Genomic DNA, 8,922 nt, shown 5'->3' with positions numbered 1-8,922 from the left:
AAAGTAGGCTGGGAGCAGTGGCCCATGCCTGTACTCTGAGCGCTTAGGGAGGTTGAGGTGGGAGCATCACTTGAGCTCAGGAGTTCAAGACCAGACTGGGTAACATAGCAAGACCCCATCTTTAACAAAAACAAAAAAACAAACAAGCCAAAAAACTTAGCCAGGTATGGCGGCAAGCACTTGTAGTCCCCGCTTCTGAGGAAGCAGGAGGATCACTTGAGCCCAGGAGATCAAGGCTGCCGTGAGCCATGTTTGTGCCACTGGACTCCAGCCTAGATGGGAGAGCGAGACTCTATCTTTAAAACAAAAACAAACAAAACAAACAACAAACAATAGGGTAAATGCTATCTCCCTTTAATAACTAATTTTCAGAGTAACAAACTGGTAATAATAGTCACTACCAATGATGGAAAAATCGCTTCCCTCTTCTCATTCTCTCTTCTCTATACTACAGAGTAGATTTTTATTTATTCAGTATTTGTAATCAATAGTATTCATTTTCTTTTTGATGCTAAAACTGCCCTAAATTTGGCCTGTGGGACATCCTTCAAGCTGACTGAAAATACAAATGGACAATGGCCACAATATACATAAAAATAGAATTCTGGCCCATTACCTGCAACAACTAGCCCAGTAAACCAATCATTTATCTACCATAAGTGCTGTACTCCCAGCCTAAAAGCCAAACCTGCTATCAACCAGACTTGTAGTAAGGCAAACTGCTATCTCTGGTAGCAATCCAGGAAGCTAAATAATAATTTCTATGACATCAGCTCAAAATGACCAGGACTTGATTAAAAATTAACAGCTTCCCTAATTTTTGTCCCCACTTCTAGTTTATGACCATCCAGAGAAAGTCAAATATGCTCCTTTAACCAAGCCCATGGAACACCAACTTCTAGTTAGCTTCCAGCTTCCGCATGCGACAGCTTCCCATCAGGCATTCCTGTGAAACCTTCCCTTGTCCACTGTAAAGCTTTCCCACTCCTCTGCATGCCTTTGAGCCTCTGCCAAACCGTAAGTGATGGTGCTGACTCCCTTGCTACAGCAAGTTCTCAATAGACTTTGCTTTTCTCATTTGGTTTGCCTTGGCTTATTTCCACATTTTATTGAGGTATAATTTACATGCAATAAAATGCATCCTTTATAGTGCCACAATTTAATGAATTTTGAAAAATGTATATATCTTTGTTAACCAGGACACAGAACATTTCCATCACCCCCAAAAGTTCTCCCATTTTCCTTTTCTCTTCCCCTCCTAGCCAACTACTGATCTGCTGTCTATCACTATGGATTAGTTTCGTTAGTTCTCCTAAACACTGTTGGCATAGTCTCATTGGTCTAAGCACTTCCTTTGCATTCAGGCACAATGAAATACCTGGCTCAACTCGTTTTTTTCCCCAGCCCAGAGCTGTAATCAGCCAATTCTCCAAGGAGCTCTGGATCTCTTTAGTGGGAAATGGAATTCAGAAACCAAGATCTGGGTGTTAGATGTGCTCATTGTTACTGCAGGGTGACCTTGCCTGTACATCCTAGTTCGCCTGGGACTGTTCCACTTTTAACCTGAAAGTCCAGCATCCACAGAAAACCCCTCAGTCCATGGCAAACCAATTAGTCACCCTAGTGCTTCTAGGCCCTTTCAGTGCACAGAACTAGGAAATTTTATTTTGCAGTTTAAACTTTTTTTCTTCTTTCTTTTTGATAGGATCTACAGCCCAGGCTGGAGTACAATGGTGAGATCACAGCTCACTGTAACTTTAAACTCCTAGGTTCAACTGGTCCTCCAATCTCAGCCTCCCAAGTAGCTAGGACTACAGGCATAGGCTACCACCCCTGGCTATTTTATCTAAACTTTGTAGAGCCAGGGTCTCACTGTGCTGCCCAGGCTGGTCTTGAACTCCTAGGCCACTTCGGCTTCCTAAAGCACTGGGATTACAGGTGTATGCTACTGCACCCAGCCCTGCAGTTTAAACTCAATATTACAGACTTTTTTGAACTTCTTAAAATTTTTGATATTAGTTTTTTTCAGGATCAATGAACGTCTTAAAAATTGTTTTAAATTTAAAAAAAAAAAAAATGGAGACAGAGGTCTCTCTATGTTGCCCAGGCTGGTCTCAAACTCCTGGACTCTAGTGATGCTCCTACCTTGGCCTACCAAAGTGCTGGGATTGCAAGCATCAGCCACCCAGCAGTTCAAACCAGTGTTCTTCAAGGGTCAACTGTGTATCCTAATGATGAAAAAAATGCAAAGGAGCTTTCAGCTTCACTGATTTATGATTGACTAATATCGTTAATGTGGTTTTCAAACTATGTACTGTATGTGGTATGATGGGATAACATAAGTACTGTGTACAAAGACTTCCAGTGCATGAGAATGAGATATAAATACAAGATCAAAGAAGTTCAGAAAAAGGCCATGTGGCTGAGGCCTGCAGTCCCAGCGCTTTGGTAGGCCAAGGCAGGTATGCAGATTTCTGAATATGCCTGCAGAAGGTCCTACATCCAATCTCCTGCATATAAGGAGGAAAGACTACACTATCTCAACACAGATACACTACTAGAGAGACTGTGTTCAAAAGCCCCAAGGGGCCGGTTGTGGTGGCTCACACCTGTAATCCCGGCACTTTGGGACGCCTAGGCAGGAGGATCACCTGGTGTCAGGAGTGAGTCTGGCCAACATGGTGAAACCCCATCTCTACTAAAAATACAAAAATTAGCCAGGGGTGGCAGTACATGCCTGTAATCCCAGCTACTCTGGAAGCTGAGGTGGGAGAATTGCTTGAACCCAGGATGGGGAGGTTGCAGTGAGCTGAGATTATACCACTGCACTCTAGCTGGGGCAACATAGTGAGACTCTGTCTTTAAAAAAAAAGAAAAAAAAAAAGGCGTACTTAAAGAGTTTTCATTTGTTTCAATTTGCTTTCAACTTTGGGGTTTGTTTACTTTTTTATTTACTTGTCCACTATATAAAACTAAAAGTTCAAAGATAAATAAGTCTTGTTTCTATCTCCCCTCCACTCTTGCCCACCACTCTTTATAGGTAACTATTTTTTTTTTGTTTGTTTGTTTTGTTTTGTTTTTTTGGGGGGGGACGGAGTTTCGCTCTTGTTACCCAGGCTGGAGTGCAATGGCGCGATCTCGGCTCACCGCAACCTCCGCCTCCTGGGTTCAGGCAATTCTCCTGCCTCAGCCTCCTGAGTAGCTGGGATTACAGGCACGCGCCACCATGCCCAGCTAATTTTTTGTATTTTTAGTAGAGACGGGGTTTCACCGTGTTGACCAGGATGGTCTCGATCTCTTGACCTCGTGATCCACCCGCCTCAGCCTCCCAAAGTGCTGGGATTACAGGCTTGAGCCACCGCGCCCGGCTTATAGGTAACTATTTTAAGTTTCCAGGATATCCTTCCAATCCCTCCTCCCAAAATAAGCATATATACACAAATAGGCATGTTAAATATAAATATTTTTACATATTAAGATATATAAAATAAGCAACACATGGTTATTTTCTGAATCTTTTTAAGGGCTGCATTGTATTCTATTGGATGGATGCACCATTCCCTATCTGTTCCCTATTAATGGATATTTAGGTTATCCCTAACTTTTGCTCTGACAAATAGCACTGCAATAACCTTGTATACATACTGTTTCCATGTGTAGAGCCGTACCTTCAGAATAAGGTTAGGCTTAGAACTGCAAGGAGTAAGAATAAACAGACGTAATTTGTACGCCACAGAATTTGAACCATTTTTCCACTCCCACCAGGAAGGTAATTTCAATGTGTATTTCCATTGTAAGTAAGGTGGAGCACCTTTCTATGTTTAAGGACCATTACTGTATTTTTTTCTGAGAATTATTTGTTCATGTCCTTCCCCATTTTCTCCTTTGGATTTTGGACTTTTTGTTTTCAATTTTTGAGAGTTCTTGTGATACAAGGTGCGACTTTCTCCAGTCTGATCTGATTCACGGGAAATATACTATGACCATCTGGAGTGTACTTTAATCTTATCCTTATAAATCACCTTACTACAAGACACTCCTTTGGGGATAAACAGGTTTGATAAAGCCGGCTAAGGGCAGACCAATCGAAAGAATTACGTGATCCTCTAGTAAGTGTTTAGAGACTGTTCCACGTTCTTGAGGTAACACCGTCCCGTCCTTACTCGGCGATTCAGATGGCGCAGTCTTGTTTCAGGGAGTCTACTCGACTTGCAGGACCCCTTTGATTGGGTTCACTAAGCCCCTCAGGGCCGCCTTTCCCTCGTTAGAGTCAGCAAGGCGCCCTCAGTGCCGCGGTCACAGCGCAACCTCCGACGTCAGAGAACAATAGCTCCTCGATACATCCTGGGAGAGGTCAAGGAGGAGCAAACCCGGCGGCCAGGAGGCTACGCCTTAGGACAGAAGGGAGGGAGGGCATCGGTTTCTAAGTTCTCAAAACTTACAGGTGGGCTTCTGCTAAGCATAAACGCCCCCGGCTCGCCGCCCACGGCCTCTCTTGAGGAGGCACCTGGTCCTCCGACACGCGGAAGCATCAAGGATGGGTGTAGCGACCACACAGCTGCCAATCACGCGCCGTCTTCGCCCAGATCCCTCCGCACGAGGCCGTCCCGCAGCCCAGGTGGCCGCGGCCAGTGCGTCCACCAGGCGGCCACCTTCCCTTCCCGTCATGCCCCGCGGCTGACCTCCGACCTCGCCGGCCCGCCCCTCCAGCAGCTTCCCTTCCCGCCCCCACCGCGTTCGCTGAGCTCCGGCGGCCGCGGGGGCGCGCGCTCGCGCCAGGCTCCTGGGAAAAGACTCGGTGTGTTACCGGGGAGCAGCTGCTCCACTGCGCCTCGAGGCCCCGATCGGGCTAGGCCAGCGGCCGCCCTCCCCTCACTTTTCTTCTCCTGGCGGGGGCCGGCGGCGGGCGAGTGACCGCGGCCACGCCTGAAAGGCGACTCTTCGGTGAGTGGGCCAGAACGCGAACATGGCGGAGCGGTGAGGCTGGCGGGAGGCGGCAGGCAGCGGCGCTGGCAGGCGGTGCGTGCGGGCCGGGGTGTGGGGCGGGGCGGGGCGGAGCGGGGCCAGGCGACGGGGCGGGGCCGGGCGGCGGGGCCTGGTTTCCTCCCTCAGCGCCATTTTGTGGCAACGAGACCCGCAAATAAAGGGGATCGCTGGGGTTGGCGAGACTAGGAGCGCTGCGGAGCCGGCGGCAGAGCGGTCCGGCTGCGCGGCGGCCCGGGGGGCCCGGGCGGCGGGGCGAGCAGCGCGGCCTCGGCCTCCGCGACTGGCGGTGCCGGCGCGGCTTCCGTCAGGAGAGGTAGGTGCGGGCTGGCTGGCGGGAACGGCCGCGGGGGATCTCCCGGGCCTGAGGGCTGGGGCGCAGCGGCCCCAGGCCGGTAAGGGGTGGGCAGGGCCGGAAGGATCACTCAGGCCCCGGGCGGCACCGGTCTCTCGTAATGCGCTCTGTCTTCCCGCCTGCGGGAAACACTTCCGCCACTCCGAGGCCATTTTACCTCCGTCCCCGGGGCCCGGGGTGAGACGGGTGCTTCGGCGGCCGGAGAGACCGGCCATTCACGGAGGCAAAATGTTGCCCTCCCCGGACTAAGCGGCGGCGCTCGTCCTTTCCTCGCCGAGGTGTTGCCCCCTCCACCTCCCTCGGGCCTCTCCCGAGAACCTGGCGACACTAACGAGTTCAGCAAGAAAAAAATATCGTTCGTTCCCCATATTTCGTGTCACGCAGTAGGTTGTTACTGCAGATACGTTATCTTGTAGATTTCTGTTTTTAAATGAGTGCATGCATTCTGAGGAAAGAAACTGAATTATTTGTAGATTTTCGTGAAATCCAGTTCTCACCTTGGATCCCTGTGAGACAGTTAATCGATAATTTTTTTAACCGTTTTTCATAAGTCAGTGTGCACATAGTAGAAAAGCCCAAGTAGGAAGACACTTGGTGGTTTGATCCCAAAGGACTATCGTAATATCCTGTGATTATGTAAAAAAATAAAAATTTGATTTAGTAGGAAAATACTTCGGTGATTATGTTACAATTGGAAGTTGTATTTGTGTCCATTTTATCTAGTTTTTAATTTAGTTAATTCCATTGCTTCGGAAGATAAATGGACATCATAGATCCATCACAAGTTCTTGTTTTTTGTATTTTAAAATTTTGGCTATTTTATGATAAACATATTACAGACATTTAAAACCATAATTTAAAACTGAACGAAAAATATTTTCAAGGTGGGTACATTTTAATTCATTCAAGAAGCATCTGATTAGGCAAGGGAAGTGGGGAAAGATTGCAGTCCACAAGTGGGCTTTTAATAAGGTTGAGGTTACATTTTAAGGGTTTGGGTAGGTGTGTTTCTAACAGTGCCTTTAGATCTTAAGGTATCTTAAACACACACATAGTTTGAAAGGTAAGTATTTTTACGTACTTTTTCAGTGGCAGAATTTGGACGAGCTACCGAAATTTCTAACTCGTAGAGGATGAAAGTAATAATAGTATGTCCCAGGCACTGCTGATTTTTACATGGCTCCTTTATGTCTAGCTTTTCTAATTCAACGTTGAGTCGTGTTTGTTCAAAATATTTTTGTGTATTGTCTGTCAGAAATAAGCTGGTAGAGATGAAACAGAAAATGTAGTAGCCCTATGATGTGGAGATGAGCATTGTCACAATTTGTACAGTACAGAAAAGCATCCAAGATCTCTTACGGTCTTGTATGTAGTATTGAATCTCCTTGAGTATATCGTGTAACAGTTTTGATCATTATATATTTCTTGTTCTTCAAAATTGTATGTTAGTAGGTCCTTCAGCAAAACAAAACTGAAGATAGTATTTTGGTTTTATTCTTGTTTTTACTTTTCAAATTATTTCCAGTGCACTTTTCTGCCTCTAAATATTTTGTTTCTTGTGGTTACTAAGCTTAACACCGAAAAACTTTTCAGTGTCTTTATAATAGTATACTTAATTGTGTGTTACAAGGTGTTCCATCTGACTAGAACATAGTGCTATAAATATTTTCTGCCTTTGAAGACGTAGTTAGTAGAATTTAATTTTTTCCAAGTGCACATGAAAGTTGCCTTTTATGTTCATATTTTATTTGAAAAATCTGTTATTTGTATAGCATTTTTATTGTGCTGAAAGCATTACTATTTGCAGCACTTTGAGACAGGCAAAATTACGTTTTGCTGACTTGGAAAATGCAAGGGTTAAATGACTCACTCAAAATCACACATGACAGAGGGTAAAGAAAAGGTGGCCTTTCAGTACCTGATCAGTACCATGCTACTACAGTGTCTGAAGATTGGTTTCTTACATTCAGCTATGATTTGTTTCACCAAGGTACTGTGTTTTCTTATTGAAGTTGTGTTGGCTGGCGCTTGCCTCTGTTCAGAGGGAACTGAGTTGCCTAACTTTATGATGCTGAGAGCCAGGAAGCTACTGGGATCTGGGATGCTAGGCACCTAGGCAGTCTAAACTGAACTCCATACTAAGCTGTTTTTCTGTGTTAAGGAATCAAGAGTAGATGGTGGTCCTGATATTCTAAGTTCGAGACATATTATCTCTAAATTATCTACATGAATACCTGAAACCTTTACGTAATTTAAAAAGTAATTATCATGCTACCACATTTTTGAGGGGCAAATTTGAGGCCCTTTCCCCCAATGTATTAATTAATAACTGTTTTAATCACTTAATGACTCACAGTCATTTTCATCCTGGAAAATGGGAACTAACTTTGACTTTGAAAAGTGCTGTTATTAAATGTGTGACTCATAAGTACTGAGTATATTTTCTTTATTATTTTTCTTCAGGATTCAGTTTTAATTGACTCCAAATGATGATATGATCATTCTGTTTTTTCTGATACGAGAATAGATTGTTTGGAGAACCTGGAATATCCATTGTCTTCATGAATCTAGAAATGACTTTAAATGGTTGTTGTGCTTGTCATTTGCACTAAAAAAAATTGACCTGGGGAATACCAAACTTCTCAGTACATTTGTGCAGTGTGAAAGTCAGAATTATGAATTAGGTTATATTTTGACCAAATAGTTGAATGTTGCAGAAAGCTGTAAATTTTGAAGCTGTTCTAATTTGCCTTTTCCCAGATGATGCATTTGATTTTGTGGCATATCATGGACTTTTAAGGAAAGATTGACTTTTCATCAGATTAAAGTTGAAGGATTCTCTTTGTAAATGTTGAAGCTCTGAATTTCCCAAGTTGGATACCCTAAACAACTAGAGTGATCTTAAAAGTGACTCTAAAAGTTGACTTAGGACGTGTAGACATTTATCTAAAATCTGTATTTACCCCTGACTCACAAATGCAGAATTTTATTTTTGAACAAAATATCAGTAAAAAGCACCATTTATTTAAAATCTGCTCAGCGTCAAACTTGTTAAAAAATAAAAGGACATAAGCCAGTTTTAGAAATTTCAATAACTGCAGGCTGGGCCTGGTGATTCACAGCTGTAATCCCAGCCTTTTGGCTGCACAGGCAGGAGGATCAGTCAAGCCCAGGAGCCCGGGCAACCTAGTAAGACCTCATCTCTACTAACAAAGAAAAAAAAAAACTTAACTGGGCGCACCTCTGATCCCAGCTACACAGAGGCTGAGGCAGGAGGATCACTTGAGCCTGCAGTGAGCTGTGATCAAGTCACTGCAGTCCAGCCTGGACGACAGAGTGAGACCCTGTCTCAAAAAAATTTAAGTAACTTCTGTTTAGAATTCTAAATATTGGAGATGCCAAGAATTTTGCAGTAAGAGTTAGAAACAGTCATGAGGACAGTATGATTATTATCCTCAACCTGTGAATTATCTATTCAGGTTTTTCAAGAAACACTGAGTCTGTGTTTTTTATGGGAAAAAGGAAACTAATAATTAAATGCCCATTTTCTTTTTTTTTTTTTTTTTTTTTTTTTTTTTTTTTTT

General features: G+C 44.1%; 1 protein-coding gene across 5 annotated transcripts in view; it reads left to right on the top strand.

The window, feature by feature from the left end:
- The first annotated feature begins 4,712 nt into the window (after positions 1 to 4,712).
- Positions 4,713 to 8,922, top strand: part of LOC108310945 (WT1 associated protein) — a 30,803-nt gene continuing 26,593 nt past the window's right edge. For 2 of the 5 annotated variants that reach the window (XM_017538156.2, XM_017538181.2), the window contains exon 1: positions 4,713 to 4,944. The gene's annotated coding sequence lies outside the window, so the exon portion shown is untranslated. Of the gene's footprint in view, positions 4,945 to 5,072; positions 5,300 to 8,922 lie in introns of those variants that run through there. The other 3 variants (XM_017538165.1, XM_017538190.1, XM_017538159.2) reach the window with 2 other exon arrangements.

Source organism: Cebus imitator, unplaced genomic scaffold, assembly GCF_001604975.1.
Source record: "Cebus imitator isolate Cc_AM_T3 unplaced genomic scaffold, Cebus_imitator-1.0 Scaffold6, whole genome shotgun sequence".
Classification (NCBI taxonomy): Eukaryota; Metazoa; Chordata; class Mammalia; order Primates; family Cebidae; genus Cebus; species Cebus imitator.
This window is presented reverse-complemented; position numbering and strand designations above follow the sequence as displayed.